We start from the raw sequence: 16,997 nt of genomic DNA on the forward strand, positions 1-16,997 counted from the left end.
TAATAGGAATATGCATTTTTAATACATTTACCACACCCTACAGAAATACAGTCTCAAAATCTTCTTGAAGACATCTGTATACCACTCCACACGATCTACAGGATGATATTACCACTCAGTTCTTTTGAGGGACTGGTAGTGAAACTTCTTGTTCTGTCATCTCCTTCACAGCCACACAAAAAATAAAGACAATTCCCCTAATAAGCTACATGTTATTTTTGTTGAAACAACACTATGCAATGAAAAAATTGAAATCCAAATAGGCTAAAGCAAGGAAGAAGACAAAAACCATTACATATGCTCTCTAGAGGAAGTGGCATTGGCAGTCTGCAGCTATGTAACATTTCTGATCGCTCAGCAAAAGAAAAAAACATTGTTTATTTTGTTTTCAAACAGATTCCTTAAAAGCAGTTTTCTAATACCTTTTTTTACTGAAGATTCAGACATTGTGGAGCCGCCAAAGCTGTTGAAATTAAGGCATCATTAAAACCAGAGAATTAAAAAACAAAATGGAAATATTTTCTTCCAGACTTCCCTAAAAATTTTATTACTTTTATAATACTCTTTTTAACGTACTGACTACATTTTTGAAAAAAAAAAACTTAGTTATTTTATTTAAGAACACAGACCTACAAATAGCCTTCAGGAGGGAAGATACAACCCCAAAACCTTTCTTAAAACCAGGAGAACACAGTTGCCCTTGCCACAACAAAGGTTAATGGTATCCTGGGCTGCATTAGGAGGAGCATTGGCAGCAGACTGAGGAAGGTGATCCTTCCCTTCTACTCAACATTGGCGAGACAATCACAGTGCTGGGTCTTCTTGCGGGTCCCCAGTACAAGTGAGACCTGCTGGAGAAAGTCCAAAGAAGGGCTTGAAGGGACTGAAGCATGTCTACTATGAGGAAAGGCTGAGAAGCTATAACTGCCCAGCCTGTAGAAGGCAAAGCCCAGGAGCATCTTATCAAAGTGTGTAAATATCCACAGGGAAAGTACAAAGACAACAGAGACAGGTGCACAGTGATAGGACAAGAAGTGATGAACACAAACCAAAATACAAGAGGTTCCCTTTGAACATCAGATACATTTTCACTGCAAGGGTGACCAAGCACTGGCATAAGTTGCCCAAGGAATACTATCCTCATAGACATTAAAAGGCCATCCAGTCATGGGCTAGAATCGGTTCTAGGTAAACTGGCTTGAGCAGGGAGATTGGGTAAGATGACCTGCAGAGGTCCCTTCCAACCTCAACCATTATCTGAGTCTGCAATCATGATGTCTCTTTATCATAAAAGGAAGTTAAACTCACAAGATCATTAAAAAAACAGTGGTTTGAAAGACATCTCTAGAAGGGGGACTGTGGCATTGCACTAAAGGAAGCCCAACAGCAAGTTCCTAAAAGACAGATAAGGCAAATCTCCAAAAGGAAAGTCCCCCCAAACAACTGGAGCATTGGAGTGAAAACAGTGTTGGTGTCAAGTCTCTAAAGTCCTAAATTCTGTCCCTGTCCTCTCACAAATACCCTCTGGAAGCTGGTTAAAGTAATTTCAACTCTCCGAGTTTCAACTACAACCTTACCTCCTAGGAGTTTTATGCAGAAAAATTAAAGTGAGATGTTTAGACATGGACATGGGGAGAAAGAAAGGCAAGGGTTTATAAGAACAAAAAGAACCAAATTGACCAAAGGTGCTGCATTAATTCACTTGTTAGTACAAAATTCCAGATCAGGAATCCTTTACAGGTGCTGCCTGTCCTTGCAAATTGACCTCCACATGCAGCACTTTGATCTGACTGTACAATGCTGAGCTTGTAACAGATGAACTCAAGGAAGAATCAGCACATCCGGCTTGCAAGAGGTGACCTGCACCAGCTTGGCAGAAGGTCAGTGGCTTCCCCATGCTGATGAAGCTCCACACAGCATAACTTCTTCTTGAGACTTATTCTGTTGTCTTCCATGTAGAGGTGCACAAAACAAGGACTGGATTGCGATGACTTATGGCAGAATGTGGATGACAATGAAAGATTCAGTCCAGAAAATCTGAGCCAGAGGTCAGTATACTTCACAACTCATACACTATGTATTCAAGAGATATGATTCTGCTATGTATTTCAGAGGAACACCATAAAAGTTTGAATGCATACAAGCTTGTGTTTCAGCTTCCCCAGCCTCATTCCCTGAAGCATGCTGGTGAGAAACACAGCCACATAAATGCTTTAAGAATATGACTTTACATTTCAGTGCTGATGAACTTTTTGGTTTTTTGCTTATAATTTCTAGTTTTGCTACATAGAACTGGTTCCTTTTCTTGTGGTGGGGAACACTATGAGTTAGTGTCCAGGTGGGTCTGTAACACAGGGTTTCTGTGCATTATCACTGTCCTTTAAGGTCAGCTGCCATGAGGGTCTTAGGGAGGCTGTCTGGGTGTCACTTCAAAAAAAACCCCAGCATTTAAGCCCATCTCAGGCACACATAAGATAGCTATTGGCCTGGGTCTCAGGGCCCATTTCTTGGTCAACCACAGTAGTAGAGCTGGGAGACTCCTGAAGTCACCCTGTCACAACAATTGAATCATCTTTGATGCTACAAGGCTTTTATAATAAGCGCATGTTTATGGCAAGAGAGCTAAAAATTCAATTTGCCTTTGGGAGAAATCATTTTGTGTCCCTGTGAGCAAGGTAACAGGAAGACAGGAAAAAACTTCAAGACTAACATTTAGAAAATAGTTGAAGCTCTGGAAAGCCATGACAAGAAAACAGATAATCAATCTGGGGAAAAGTGGCTAAACCAGCATCGCAATGTGCCAGTCAAACAGCAGGGAAGAACCCATCGGCCCAAACAAATGGAAACCAATGAAAAACACTCTAATTGCTAAAAAAGATTGTACACTGGGGAGGCAAAGGAAATCCATTGGGAAGGCACTGGGCTTATTAAATACCAAGACAGACAATAAAGCAAATAAAACAGAACAGAATGCTTAAGGAACTGATAAAGTCTCTTAAGTGAAAAAGGTATTAAATAAACCAAAAGAAACTAGACTTCTAGTGGGACAAGAACAGCTCATCCCACTCTTATAAAAAGACAGAAAATGCAATTAGCAGCTGAGATGGAACAGCAAAATAAGAGATTAATATAGCTGAAGCTCTAGGGAAGCCCAGGCTCTGAGTTCTTCAGTCTGAACAGAAGAACAACAGAAAAAAAAGCCATCATAAAAGAAAAAAATCCCAGTATATTACTAAAAAGTCATACAGCATAAGATGAAATCACTAACAGTAAGTTGCTGGAAGATACCAGAGGGCTGTAGCAAAATGTTTCTGAAAAATGAAATCAAAGAAGGTTTTCTCAAAGTATGTCATTCAGAATGACCCAGAAAAACACCATACAGTTAATACACTTTCTAATATAAATTGACCTTCTCTTTTTTATGACTGAGTTTGTTATTCAATGGACTGATCACTACTAGGATATTCAGGTCAGAGCTATGTGAACTTCCCCAAAGCTCTACCCCAACCACCAGCTTTCACCAACATCCAGGCCATCAGCTTCAGGGCTGACCTTTACCCCCCCGCCATTGTTTTTTTTTTTTTTAAGACATGAAGTAATTGAAACTATGAAAAAAAACATGAAGTGTCAGAAAATTATGCTATTGTTGACAAAAATCTTCCACCTAGACTCCAAGAGAAAATTAAAAAGAACAAGAGACCTGGGGCTGCAAACCCAGACCAAGACAGCCTCCTCCCAGTCACAAAATAATAAGGCAGTGAGGGATACAAAAACTCTGAATGGGGAAAAAAGACAACATTTCAGCTCTCTCTAATTTGTGGGCCTCGGCATCTTCTCAGTAGTAAAGGGATCATGTGTGTATAGTACCAACCTCACAGAGCTATGATCTCTAGATGCAGTACAGATACAAAAAGAGAGAAGCAGTAAGCCACTTATGCATTAATCAGGTTGTAAATGCTGCCGGAATTCCACAAGTAAGCACTTCTGCCTGCCTCCTAATTGGAGAGAGGTCCCAAAAAAAGAAAAACTCTTTCCTAAGATATACTAAATGCTTCTTTCAGAGAAAAAAGTTTAAGCCTTGGAGAAGTAAGTGACAACTGAAAACGGAGCACACAAACTAAACAGAAGTATTTCAACCTTCTTAACAGTGACTTGATTTTGGGGACATCTCTACAGATCTTTATTGGTGGAAGTAGTGTCTTGTCATGCTGCAAAATATATATTTACTTACTCAGCAGATGGTGCACAGACATTAAGTTAGTTCTCTCTGCAGACGTTAAAATGACAAAATGTGTCAAAGGACATAGAACAAATACACAAAAGGGAGGGGAAACATAGAGGGCTGCTGAATCCCTCACTTGAGCAAATGGTTTTAAGCTGCCAAGACCAGAATTGAATATGGCATAGCTTAGTAATTTCCTAAAAAATACTCTCTTGAAAGTGCTCAATTCACCAATTCCTAAACCAAGGTTTTCCTGAAATGTCTAGTGAGGCCAGTAACCAAGAGCAGCAGACATTATCTTGGCAAGGAGTTATTTCTTTGCCTTAAGCTTTCTAAGAAAGGAGTTTTGTTTTGTAATAAGGAATATTCCCCAAGAACATGGAGTGCTTGTAAGTCTAGTTCCTCTCTTAAAGACCATTCATGCTGTGCCACTGAAATTGGTGGCAGCACTGTAACTGCCACTTCCTCAGCACCCGCTGTTTCTGCAAATGCATGCAAGATTTTGTGTTTTAGGAGCTTTTTGAGAAAGATGTGCAGGCTGAAATCTCAACAGCAAAAAAAAAAAATAAAATAAAAAAAATAAAAAAAAAATCCACATAATAGAATGCAGGAAGCCATTGAAAGAACAGTAGCTCAGTAGCTTGCTAGCACCACACCTTTAACCTGTTTGGATGCTGCAGCATAAACTTGAGTTGGTGTTGGTTTTTGGTCTGCAGACTCTTTACCATCCATAAAGATCATAAAACTCCAGTCTACAAAGAAGTAGGAGGCATTTCTAGGGAATATCTGTTCTATACAAGGAATTTCTTTGGCTACCTCAAAGCTGCTGCTAGATCCCAGCAGGAGCAACAGTAGACCCTCATTAGGTCTCACTAACTGAAGAAAGGCAGACTGGGTGATTTCCCTTCTATTTTCTTTCCCCATTTGGTCCACACCAGGTAATGAGACAACTAGTCTTGCTCTGACTGCAATAAACAGCTACAAAATATATTCAACACAGCCTTTTCCATCTTCTGTATGCTAAGGCTACCATTCCCATTTCCCAAAAAGTCTTACAGTGTCATAAAGAGCAAGCTACCAAAAAACCCACACTCCTTGAATGTCACAAAAACCAGCACTGTTGGTGATCCTGCATCCACAAAACAAACAAAAAACTCACATTCCAGCTGCCCCCTAACTGCACAGTCCCAGAGAGATAAAACGTGTTTACACATTCAGAATCATGACTCTCCAGGGACTTCAATATCTTTCTGCCGTGGTCCAAGCATTAGACTTAAAGACATTACTTCTCTGCTTTGGTCCCTGTAGGATCTCATTGTTTAAGACAACTCACAGCATGCCAATTGCATAAAGACCACCTGCAGTCCAGCACTAAGCACAGCAGTTCAGAAAACTTCCATTAAATTCATAATGACTTTAATGCTTTCTTTTTACTAGAGTCTTTACCCAGGAATCAAAAGATCTAAATCAAAAGTTCTCTTTTCAGCCCAGTCGTAACACCACCAAGTGCCTACTTTTGGTGGGGAGCTAATTTCACCTCACTTTGAACATCTACCTAACCATTTCAGTTAATGGTGCTAAAAGGAACATCTAAAATAGGGCAGAAATTGTGAGATAAAAGTGCCTGTTTCATTCCGTGAGCATACAGGGGGGTCCAGACAACTAACCAATATTATGATCCCATGTAGGTTTTTATGTTTTAGAGCAATGGCATGAGGGCCCCTCAGCTTCACTGTGCACCTCTGGCTCTGGTTGTGACAGAACTTTGTAGACTTTCTTCTGCATAATGTTTTCTAGCAGATCAGGTTTTTGCAGCACCTATGATTTTCTATGTGCTATGGCTAGTCTGGAAAGATCAGGTGGCAGCAGGTCATTTATTGGAGAGAGAATGCCAGCCTAAGTTGGAGAGGACATTGTGAATTCTGTTAATGCCCACCCCTAATTCTTCCCCTACTGCTATTGCAACCTGTTAAAGGTGAAGGAGGACACTACAATACTATGAAATTCACTCCCTCAATACCTTTTGAGATTTTCAGATGAAATGCTTAATATAAGTGCAGAGAAGCAGTGTCATTATAGCTCTTTCAAGTATAAATTGCAACCAATTCTGAAAAAGGTCCTATCTTTTTATATATCTTTATATCGCTTTCTGTCCCTTAGTATTTGCATCCAAGATCATTTTTCATGTTGGAATGATTGGGCGGGGGAGAGTGGGGCGCATATCCTGTGTGTTGTTCCTTAGCTGGCTTTTCTCGTAATTGTTTGGGAATTAGAAACAGGCTGAAACTTTGAAATTTCTGCTGACTAAAAGGCAAATGCAACTTTGCTAACTATGTTTTGGGGAGCTAGTTCAATAGAAACCAGCAGGGTCAGCAACAGCCTTTCCATGAAGAGTGCTGAAAGAGTGCTGATTTCTCAAGGCAGAAAATTAAGCCTGACCAAGATAAACAAAAATAGTCTTGTAAAATCATTTCACAAATTGATTTTTTAATAATGTTATCAAACTATCTGCTATTATCAATATCTTCCTGTGTATAAGAACAGAGCCTTCCATATTTGAGATTTTAAGTGCCCAAGAGACTCCAAGACTAGATCATCAGTTTTCAAATAGGAATTTAAATTAGATTTATAAGCACTTTTACGTTCCCAAGTGAAAGAAGCACTGTGTTTTAGCAAGGCATTAAGTCCTGGCATGCTAATTATAATGTGGGGTTAGGCTGTCTGTGTCAAGTTGGATTATTCCAGGCTACAGATTTTCACTATTTACACTGACCTCCTGATACATAGCAGTTCTAGAACAGACAGGAGCTGTAATGTAATCCTGAGGCTGACCCTAAGAAGCCATTCCCTGATAGAGAGATGTCTTTGAAATTAATGTTAAGTCTGATACAGTAGAGATATCTTCTAAATAGATAGTAGTTCTAAATAACTTTGTTACATTCAATTAATCAAAGAAGGTAACTCTACTTGCTGAAAAAAGTAAGTGTAAGAAAAAAAGAAGAAAAGAAAGACTAACATTCCAAATGGATCCTTAACCACACATAGCTTTTGCTTCTGGTTTAGCCTTTAAATTTCACTGATGCCAACTAGTGAGCTCTTTCCAATCCAATCTGCCACCAGTCAGGCACCATCTTCAAGGCTGAGTTCCATAGATAGACAGATTCTTCCAAAAGTATCTAAAGCTATTTAGATACCAGGTCCCATAATATTCCAGTTTTTATCCTCTTCCTGTGCAAAGACAGGACACAAAATAATCCCACAAAACCTAATCTCAGGTATAGATGGAACATCTGCAACTGCTTGTCTGTCCATCTACAAATTTGATGGCAAGAGAAAGGAGAGATTGAGGATGCATTTCATCTTACATACAAATGAGTAACATGCAAATGAATAAAAAGTGCATCAATATTTCATTTTTAAATGAATTCAAACTCACAGCCATCTTCATCAGAGCTCATGATAAACTCTGCTAAAATAGATTTTTTTTTTCTTTTCATTTCTCCACGCTGTATCCAGCTGCAGTGTCCAATTAGTGGATATGAGGGGGAAAAAATATCAAAATTCCGAAAAGTACACTATGCAAAACTTAGGAGAAAGCATCCCTTTCACAGAGGAATGCTTAATGTTTCCTAGTATGTGAGATGTTATTTCAGCAAAGAACAATTCTGAGCCACACACCAGTGATACAAATTTACCAGTTAGGATATCTTCCAGCAATGAAATCAGAAAGGATATTGGTGTCTTGCAGAGCCAGGAGCCTTCATTAAGTTAAAATTCATACAAAATTGTCCTAAGAGCAGTCATTAGGGTTGAAGACTTCAAGCTACTTTCATGCCCATACTATATATGCTTAACAGAAAGCAATAAAACACCCTGTTCTTTCAGCTCTCAAGATCTTATATTCCTCCTGTGCTGCAAGCAGGTGGTACCCTCTGCCACAGATGTCGACAGTAACTTTTTCTAAGGTTTTTAGTTCTCCTCAGCACCACTAAAACAAACTGAAACTCATTTAAAGGCAAGGGAGACAGAACAGCTGTAACATTTCAGCTCCAGGAACTTTCCTTTGAATGTCCTGCATTCTTCATTTTATGTGGATTCTCAAGTGACAAATCAAGGAGGAGGGAAAGAGGCCAGGATAACAGAGTGGGAAAGCATATACCAAAAAGGACTTCCAGAAACAGCCTGTTGTTTATGAGTGGCCTCGGATACTGAAATTACTTACATATGAGGTTTCTGGAAAGCAACATTTCCTGGCAGAAACTACCTTTTCAGAGCAGGGGTTCCAGAAGCACAGCCCATGGGTCAGTTTGCAGACCACAAAGCATTGCCATGTAGTCCATGCTGGAACTTTTTGACACAGCTGCTTCTGATGGACAGAGTTATAGCAATTAAGGAGTCTGTGTCCACTGTGCTAGTACCAAGATTTACATCTAGGGACTCCATAAGGTAATGTCCAAGGAAGAGTCATCCCACAAGACTCTGGACTGCACCCCAGCCATACAACCAGGTCCTCTATGCTCCTCCAGTTACACCTATTGCTTCACTTGGCAGGCAGAAGCTGTTTCATCGAACTTTTCCAGGAGTATTTATGTCTTTTGGGAAAAAAATGGAGTTTCCTGCCCTTCAAGGGAAGAAAAAGAAAAGCAGTCCTTTCCTGACACGCAGATAGGAAAGTGGATTGAGGAATTTTACTTCTCCTCTAAACTAACTTTTATGATTTGCTCCTGACAGATGAAGTTCTAGGTGGTGATCATGTATCTTCTCTAGCAAAAAAGGAACAATGTACCTACAGGAGAGCTGGACTCAGCTATAAAATACTGGCACACTGGCCCTTAAATGTGCTAACATTACCTTCTTGCTCTCTTTGTGCCAATGCTTGCTATCAACAAGTAACCATGCAAACAGCCTTTCACTCACTAGTTTTCCCAAAATGTTGTTATGAGCCTTGTTTGGGATAACTTCCCTGCCTTGCTAGTGCTGAAATCCTTAACTAGAAGCATGATAAAAAGTCATCCACAAGGAAGAATTTTGTTGACTCAAAAGGTATCTCTGAGAAAATCAGAAACTTTTTCATCCTTAACAAGCATCCTTTTCTTCCTTTTATTGTGTAAAAATAGCTTATCTCAAGTTTATCTATCAACCTGAATTGCACTATTCTTTCAGATGTACATCATTGAGGTTATCCCAGGAGCAGAAACCTTTTGAACCTATGATTGAGCTCCTGGAGCCTGCCAGAGACAGCAGTTCAGGCTGACCACATGCAAAGCCTTACTGAGAGTGGTCCAAAACATACCTTGAAGTCAGGTCACCCATATTTTCTAGATTTTTATTGTGATATTACTTTAAATCACAAAGGAAGAAGAAACCTGGAATGCAATGTTTATGGCATTTTGCATCCAAAAAATGAGCACAAGTGAAGATAAGGTGAAGATAACCTGTACATTTAACACAAGCTGGTACCTGGCTACACAAGTAGGAGATAAAAGCCAGTCACTTTTTAATATCTTGGGGTTTAATAATAAAACAATAAGATGTCTGGAAAACAATTCAGATTCTGGGCCACCAGAATTTTGCTAACATACAAAAAAGGACAGGAGAATATAATTTTTATACTTAGAGCTTTATAAATCTCACAAGATTTCTGCTTCCTGAACTCTTGTCTCCTGCTTTGTTCCAACATGTATTCCAGTGTGTAACTGAGCACACAGAGTCTGAACTCTCTGCTGTCATACTGCATTACCCTATTAGATTTGTTCTGTATTAGATGTGACACCTTGTCTTTGCAAGTTAAAGATATCCCTACACAGTGCTCCTCATAATTATACTGCTGTTTGATATCACTACAGAAGAAAATGAAAGCTACATCCTGTAGAATTATTTGTGACATATTTCCTTAGCTATGCAGATATATACACTACACAGAAAAACAATTTGTGTTAATATGGCCTGGAAACAAATATTTTCTCAAGACTAAAGGACATGAATATGCTTATGAGACATCTATGGGCTATCCAGCAAAATTATATCTTTTAACAGAAGGGTCTTCTTCTGAGATGAACCCATACCAAGAAACAATTTAGAACAACATCCATTCCTTGCACATGGTCATATAAAAACTAAACCAGAAATAGCATCATTTCCCTTTATCCTACATTCTTTGTAGCAATAAAGCCATATAAAGTGCAACTTGGGCAAGATTATTTGCTGCAGCTGAACACTTGTCATGGTTTGACACTGGCGCAGTGCCAGCGCCCCCATGAAAATACACCTTCCCAAATAAATGCTGTGAGATGTTATCAGGAACAGAGCAGAGCAGGGCCAAGCTTAAGAACAAAGGGAAAAAAACTTTATTAAACTACTACTACACAAGACACACAGACTAAATCCAGGATGAAGACCTTTTAAAACACACCCCTCCTCCTCCCAATTTGCAAAACACCCACCATGAAACACCACCCGGGATTCCTGATCAAATTACCACCCTTCAGATAATCAATACTCAAACTATCAAGGGAGAGAGAAGTCTCTCTTGCACCACAGACCCCCCAGGAAACACAGTTGCCACCTCCTGTGTTTCCCTGTCACACATGGCAACCACCCGGAGAAAATCTGCCAGTGTGACACTCTCCTCTCTATGTCACAGTGCTCTCACCACCGTGCATGGACAGACTGCTCATAGGGCTCCTTTAAGGATGCTTTGCCACGGACCCAAAGATACAGCAGTTCAGCTTCTCATCCTGGGACTACAGTCCCCCCCATTTTCCCCTGGGGCCAAGGATCCAAGAACAGAGGTCATCTTCTTCCTGAAGACAGAGGGCATCACCATTCGCTCCTCAACTTTCCTCTGTTCTTGCCATTCCTTCGCTGGTGGTTGCTGAAGCAGGTCTCCTTGGGTCACCACTGCATCCCCCTAAAATGCAGTCTCTATTGCAGGAGATTTTGGTTCAGTCCATGGCTAACAAGAAAAGTCCAGCCAAAAGCTACTCCATCATCTCCCTCCACCTAAGTATTTCTTCTTCTAACATCTCAGGTCCCGGACTGTCTCTCTTCCACTACAAATCAAGGAGGAGTAATATTTTACAAAGCCCTCATTTCCTGGAAAGGGTTAAAAGTTCAGACTCCTTGGACAGCTGAAATCTCTGTCCAGCATCCCGTCTCCCACACTGGGCATCGTCCCTCCCCCTTTTCTGCATCTCCTCTGCCGGCAAATTCCAGGTGCCGTGAGGCTCTCTGTCACTTTCCCTCTGTGGGGGGGGGGAACAAAGGCATGTCCGCTCCTCTCCACCCTTCCATCCAGGAGCTGGCTCGGTTCCAGACCTTCAGCCCCTCGGCCTACCTGGACAAGGCCGCGTGGCTTCCCCTCCCCCACCCAGCCCATGGCTGGGCAGGGGAGAGTCTGCACTCTCTGAAAACCAGAACCAAAGAGACAACTCCCCTGGGAGTCCTTGCTTCTAACCCCCTGTGTTCTCAGAGGCGTGCCCATACTTTCAGTGGTCACTCCAGGTGCCAATATCCAAACCTGACCACTGATTGGTTTGACCCAACTTCCTGGGAAAAAATTCACTTCCATGTCAAACCATGACAACACTATAGACAAATTTTAAAATGTTTACAATCATTGATAACTATGTGTTCTATCTTCTTAATAAAGAATTAATATATTTTTTTTAATTTTATAATTCTTTGTCTATAGGGGAAAAAAAGCAAAACACTGGCAAAAATATTTTCTCTTCTTTCTTTCTTTATGTGCAAAATTAAATTAGGTAAGAAAAATATATTTTCCTTGAAAAAGAAAGTCTGCAAGTGAAAGGTAAGAAGGAAAAAAATCATATTAAAAAAATTATATTTCAACTGCTTCTGAAATATGATCTGGGCTCATATTAGTTCCCAGTTTATGAGATTGGGACTGTATCTTATTTATCTACAACAGAACCCTCAAACATGAAAGTAAGAGCTGCAATGGTATATTGAGTACAAAGTCATCACCATGTTGCTCTAATGCAGCACAGCTGAAGTCAACATAATGTCTACTAATGGTTGCAATAGGAGAAGGACTAATCAGAGAGACAAATGTCGATGTACAAAAGGCAGAACTGCCTAATACAAGTCATCTTGGGAAGAGCAAAGCTGTTTGTGGGGAACCACCCTGCCCCATACAGGCAGGTGGCAGAGCATTGGCAAGGGCTGGAGAGATGCCTGTCTTGCAATGAGATTTTACATTCTCTAAAATCAATAGCAATTCAGCTGCGGAAGTACAATCCAGTTATGTTCTATCATCTTCCCTTATTACCATCATTCTTGAGAACACCTAAAGTTTTTCTCCATCTTCTATTTGACATCTGGCTAAAAGAATAAGCAAGAGAGATACAGCAGGCAGAAAAATTAGTCCCACCAGCGTTGTTCAGCCTCTGAAATAGGACACACACAAAAACCAACTCTATTTCTTGTCTTGTTGGAATCAAGATAAATAAGGAAGCCCTTTTAAATGAATGAGAGTAATACTTGGGGCAACTTTTCCTATTCTGGAATGAATATGGGAGTTTTACATCATTTCCCAGCAGTGGTACATCACCATTTTTATATAATTTTTGAGTAGTTGCAACATAAATTGGAAAGGGTACCCCAAACAGCAGCACCCATCCCTGCATTGCAGACTACATTTAGCATTAAACATGAGATAAAGACAAATAGCATACCTTTCCCTCTGGGGATCTGTACTGCAAAAGTAAAAAAAATGCACACAAGGGAAAAAATTGACTTTTTGCTGCCCTCTGGTCGTACAATTGTATGGGTAGGAATATACAGCAGAAAAGAAACCTGACGAACTGGAAAAAAAGAATAAAAAAAAAACAGGAAAGAAATTATAAAAGCATCTACAGTATGTTTTATTTGTCTGTTTTATGAATCAAATTGCCTGAAGAAGACCCAAGGAGTGAAACAAGTGCTGTAAGCGAATTCAGAAGGCCAAGGATGTCTTGAAGGGAGGATGCTAAACGACATCTGTGGTTCTGAGGTGGTGCCTTCAAGAGTGGCTCAGTACATAGACTAGAGACATGCCTTTACCACACATTGTGATCCTGCCTAAAGCCATTATCAGTCACATGCTGGGCAGTGTGAGATATGTGAGATAAATTAGTAATATCTACTCCAAGCACTAGAGACTAAGCAAGCATAATAGAAACTCGTGTGATAATGATTTTTATTTGGCAGTTAAGGTGGATTTTATTTATTTAGCAAAAGTAAATTCTGCTTATGCTGATGCCTGGAGCTGATTCTTCCACCACAGGATATGAGCAGCTTTCTCAGTTTGAGTAGTGGTTATTCTCATGTGTTAGAAATATGAAAATATAATCCCAAAAGACCAAAGTTTGTACATGTAAATATCACCAGTGATTTGATTTTCCTGAGGAACTGACTGTCCCTCTGGTTTTCGGTTTATCTCAGCTTTACCAGAGCCCATTCCTCTCACACCTCCACTCAGTGTGATAAGGACCAAGGAACTTCCTCATTGCTTACAGCCACTACTTTTGTCACTCTTTTCATGGGTTTCATCTTCTCTTCAGCCCTGTGTTCACCTGTGGTCACTCACTCCTCAGATCTGCAGAAATTTGTCTTACAAATTTCAGACGTTTTAAATACAGCTGCCAATAGTTCTATGTTCTGAACCCTAAACTTGGTTATGAACCACAGTTAAAAATCCAGAGGCTTTGTTAAATAAGAATAAAATTAAGCATGAAAACTCAAGAAGAGTGAGAAGTCCATTAGCACCTTAGGCCATGTAACATCACACCTCTTTATCAAATTCTCACAGACTCGCACTCCAACAAATTTGAAAGTCTTAATTTCACCAAAATAAAACAAAATGAAAACCCCAAATCCACAAAAAAAAAAAAAAAAAAAAAAAAAAAAAAAAAAAAACAAACAGAAAAAATTCTCCTGTGCCATAAGACCAAAGAATGTTAATGGACTTTGCTTATTTTTACAGCCCTATTGATTTAAAATAATAGAACCTTAAAAGTATAGAATTTCTGATATTTCTAATATATATACTGATTTGAAATAAATATTTACAATGAAAAGCATCATTACAAAATGTATAGCTTCTACCCTAAGGAGAAGGCACATTTTGCGTATCCTTCTTCCACTCACAAAAAGCCAGCTTAGTATTTTCATTCTTCAGTGCCCTGACTCATTGTATAACTAACTCTGTGATCAGTTTTTGACTGCAGATTTTTCTCTGGACTGAACTGTGTCACATCAATCAGGGTGACTTTTTCAGCCACAGAGAGTTAGTCATACTAGCTGATATTGCCAGCAGTTACAGGAAAAGAAGGAGAATCGAACAAAGCAAAATCTGACAATTGTCACATTCTGGCAATATTTGGTTTGTATTTAATTTTTCATACATTCTTAATTGCTAAAACAATTTCAGCAAATGTTAGTAACATGAAACTGGCTTAAGCAGGAGGAAAGTTTCCTCTCTGTAAAGTCAGATATGTCTTTTATGAAGCCTGGTCCATTGTGAAATCAATGACAAAATTCTCATTAACTTTGTGGCATTAGGATGAATTATTGTATACTTTGTCTATCCCTTAATTACCTGTAATTAACTTCCACTGAAACTTCCCTCACACAAATACTACTTTATTGACCATGTTTTCCAACTAATGTAAATAGCCAAATATGTTTGAACTTGGAAATTTTAAAATCAGATAGATACACAATTTTAAATGTTTTCAGCAAATACCTCAAAACCAAAGATTAAATGTTTGCTTTGCTTGAAGCTCATTATCTTCTCTCCAGGGCACTTCCATTAGTAAAATCTGAGCACTTGAAAATTCACATGATGAATGTGAAGGATCAGTGTACTGGAGTAGGGGGATTCTGTTGGCCAGCCCATGAAGAGATTGCATAGATATCCATCTAAAGCTGCTAAAACTGGGCTGATTTGCTGCAGCAGGCAGCAACAATCACACAAGATAGATTAAGAGATTATATCTGGTCTTTAGAATATGGGCAATGAAGATCTGTAATAGAAGAGGCCTGCAAGAAAGTCTTTGAAACAACCAAAGCTCAGGAAAGAGAATTAGGTTTAAAAAAAAAAAAAAAAAAAAACCTCAAATAATGTGAAATCTAAGAAAAAAAAGAGAAATTCTGTTTTCACTGTGCATGTGCTCCTGCTCTTCTAGTTCTAATTGTTTAATGGTTGGGTATCAGATCTAATTCAAACATCTCTGTGAACCCAATGTACTGAAAGACAAGTCCACAGAATATGATTAATTGTAAGCCCAGGTGGGCAGAGTCCCACCAGCCAGGGCCTGTCCCCACCCTGAGCTGTGGAGCAGGACAGATCCTGGTATAGTATCCACGTCCAACTGAGGGTCCATTCATGTGGCAATGCCATGGCAATAAGGCAAGTCCAAGTCCAAGCCAGGGCACAGGCTGAGCTATTCAAAAAGGGAATCTCCAGGCAGGCAGGGCATGCCTGCAGCTGTCCCACTGTATCCTATGGCAGGGGGCTAAACACACCAATACTGGAAGTTCCAGCTAAGTTCCAGCCTTCCACAGATTTAAAAAGACCTGAGTTTTAGCCAGTAATCCATTTCAAGACACACAAATGATTAAGGAGGTAAGGCACTTATCTCTTACTGATTGCACCTTTAGGCAAATCTAGTCCCGGCATTAAAAATAATCTCAGCATTTCAAAGTAGTCCAATACTTACCTGTTTTGCATGATCAAGGGTTTTGACAGAACTGTTCCACATTTCTCCTTACATTTCTAACTACTCATCCATAGCTCTGCATTAAATCAACTTGATGCTTTTTCTATCCATTCCAAGTTTGAGGTAATGTGGGGAAATTGGCTCAGATGTTTGTCAAGTTGTTCTATAATAATTAAACAGAACAAGACTTTATTGATCATATGAATTTCCTGAGCGATGAGTCCCAATTGAATTACATGTGAGAAAATAATCACAGTGTCCTCTTGTAGTTATAATTCTGGTTTTCTAAACTGACATGAATTTGCTAAATCTTTCAGTATAGACTGGAATTTGCTCTCATTTTTAACCTCCAAAGGATTTCTTTTTTCCTTTTAGGTGAGGACACCAATTTTCCTAACTCAAAATACATCTGCCTAAGTTTTCCAACATGTTTCATCTGACATTACTGCATACATTGTGGTCAGCCAAGGTCTGGTGTTATTTTCCCTTCCTCAAATTCCCAGAAAGTCCAGTGGGTTTTCATGTATAAACAGGAGAACTATTTGCTGCAAGAGGCATATTCAAAACCAGTAAGACTACATTTAAACAGTGATAAAATGGGAAATTTTGTTTCAGGCAAACATACCTGTATTAATTTTATTTTATTATTTCCCTCCCAGTGTCAGCAATAGGCTGTTTACTTACCAAATATAGAGGTCATCCCACCCCTGTATTTCAAGAAGACATTCTCATTCAGTTAATTACATGGAGTTTAATTATCTAACTTTTCTTGTTCTGAATAATATCTTCCATGTAGGTATGATTTACAACAAGTTTATTTGTTTTATTATTATAATCACTCCTAAGTCTATCAGGAAAAGAGAGTGAGAGTCTCAAGAATATTTTTAGGACGAGGAATTTCTTTCAACTAGCAAAAAGACAGCTGAAGAAACAGTTCTGTCAAGTCTTTTTAAATATACAGTTCTAACCCAAAGTGTATTTTAACGGTCTTTGGTCAACAAAATCTGGTTTAAATATGACAGTAATTAACTAAGACAATTCAGTGAAGAATA

The sequence above is a fragment of the Vidua chalybeata genome, chromosome 1, assembly GCF_026979565.1.
Source record: "Vidua chalybeata isolate OUT-0048 chromosome 1, bVidCha1 merged haplotype, whole genome shotgun sequence".
NCBI classification, from domain to species: domain Eukaryota; kingdom Metazoa; phylum Chordata; class Aves; order Passeriformes; family Viduidae; genus Vidua; species Vidua chalybeata.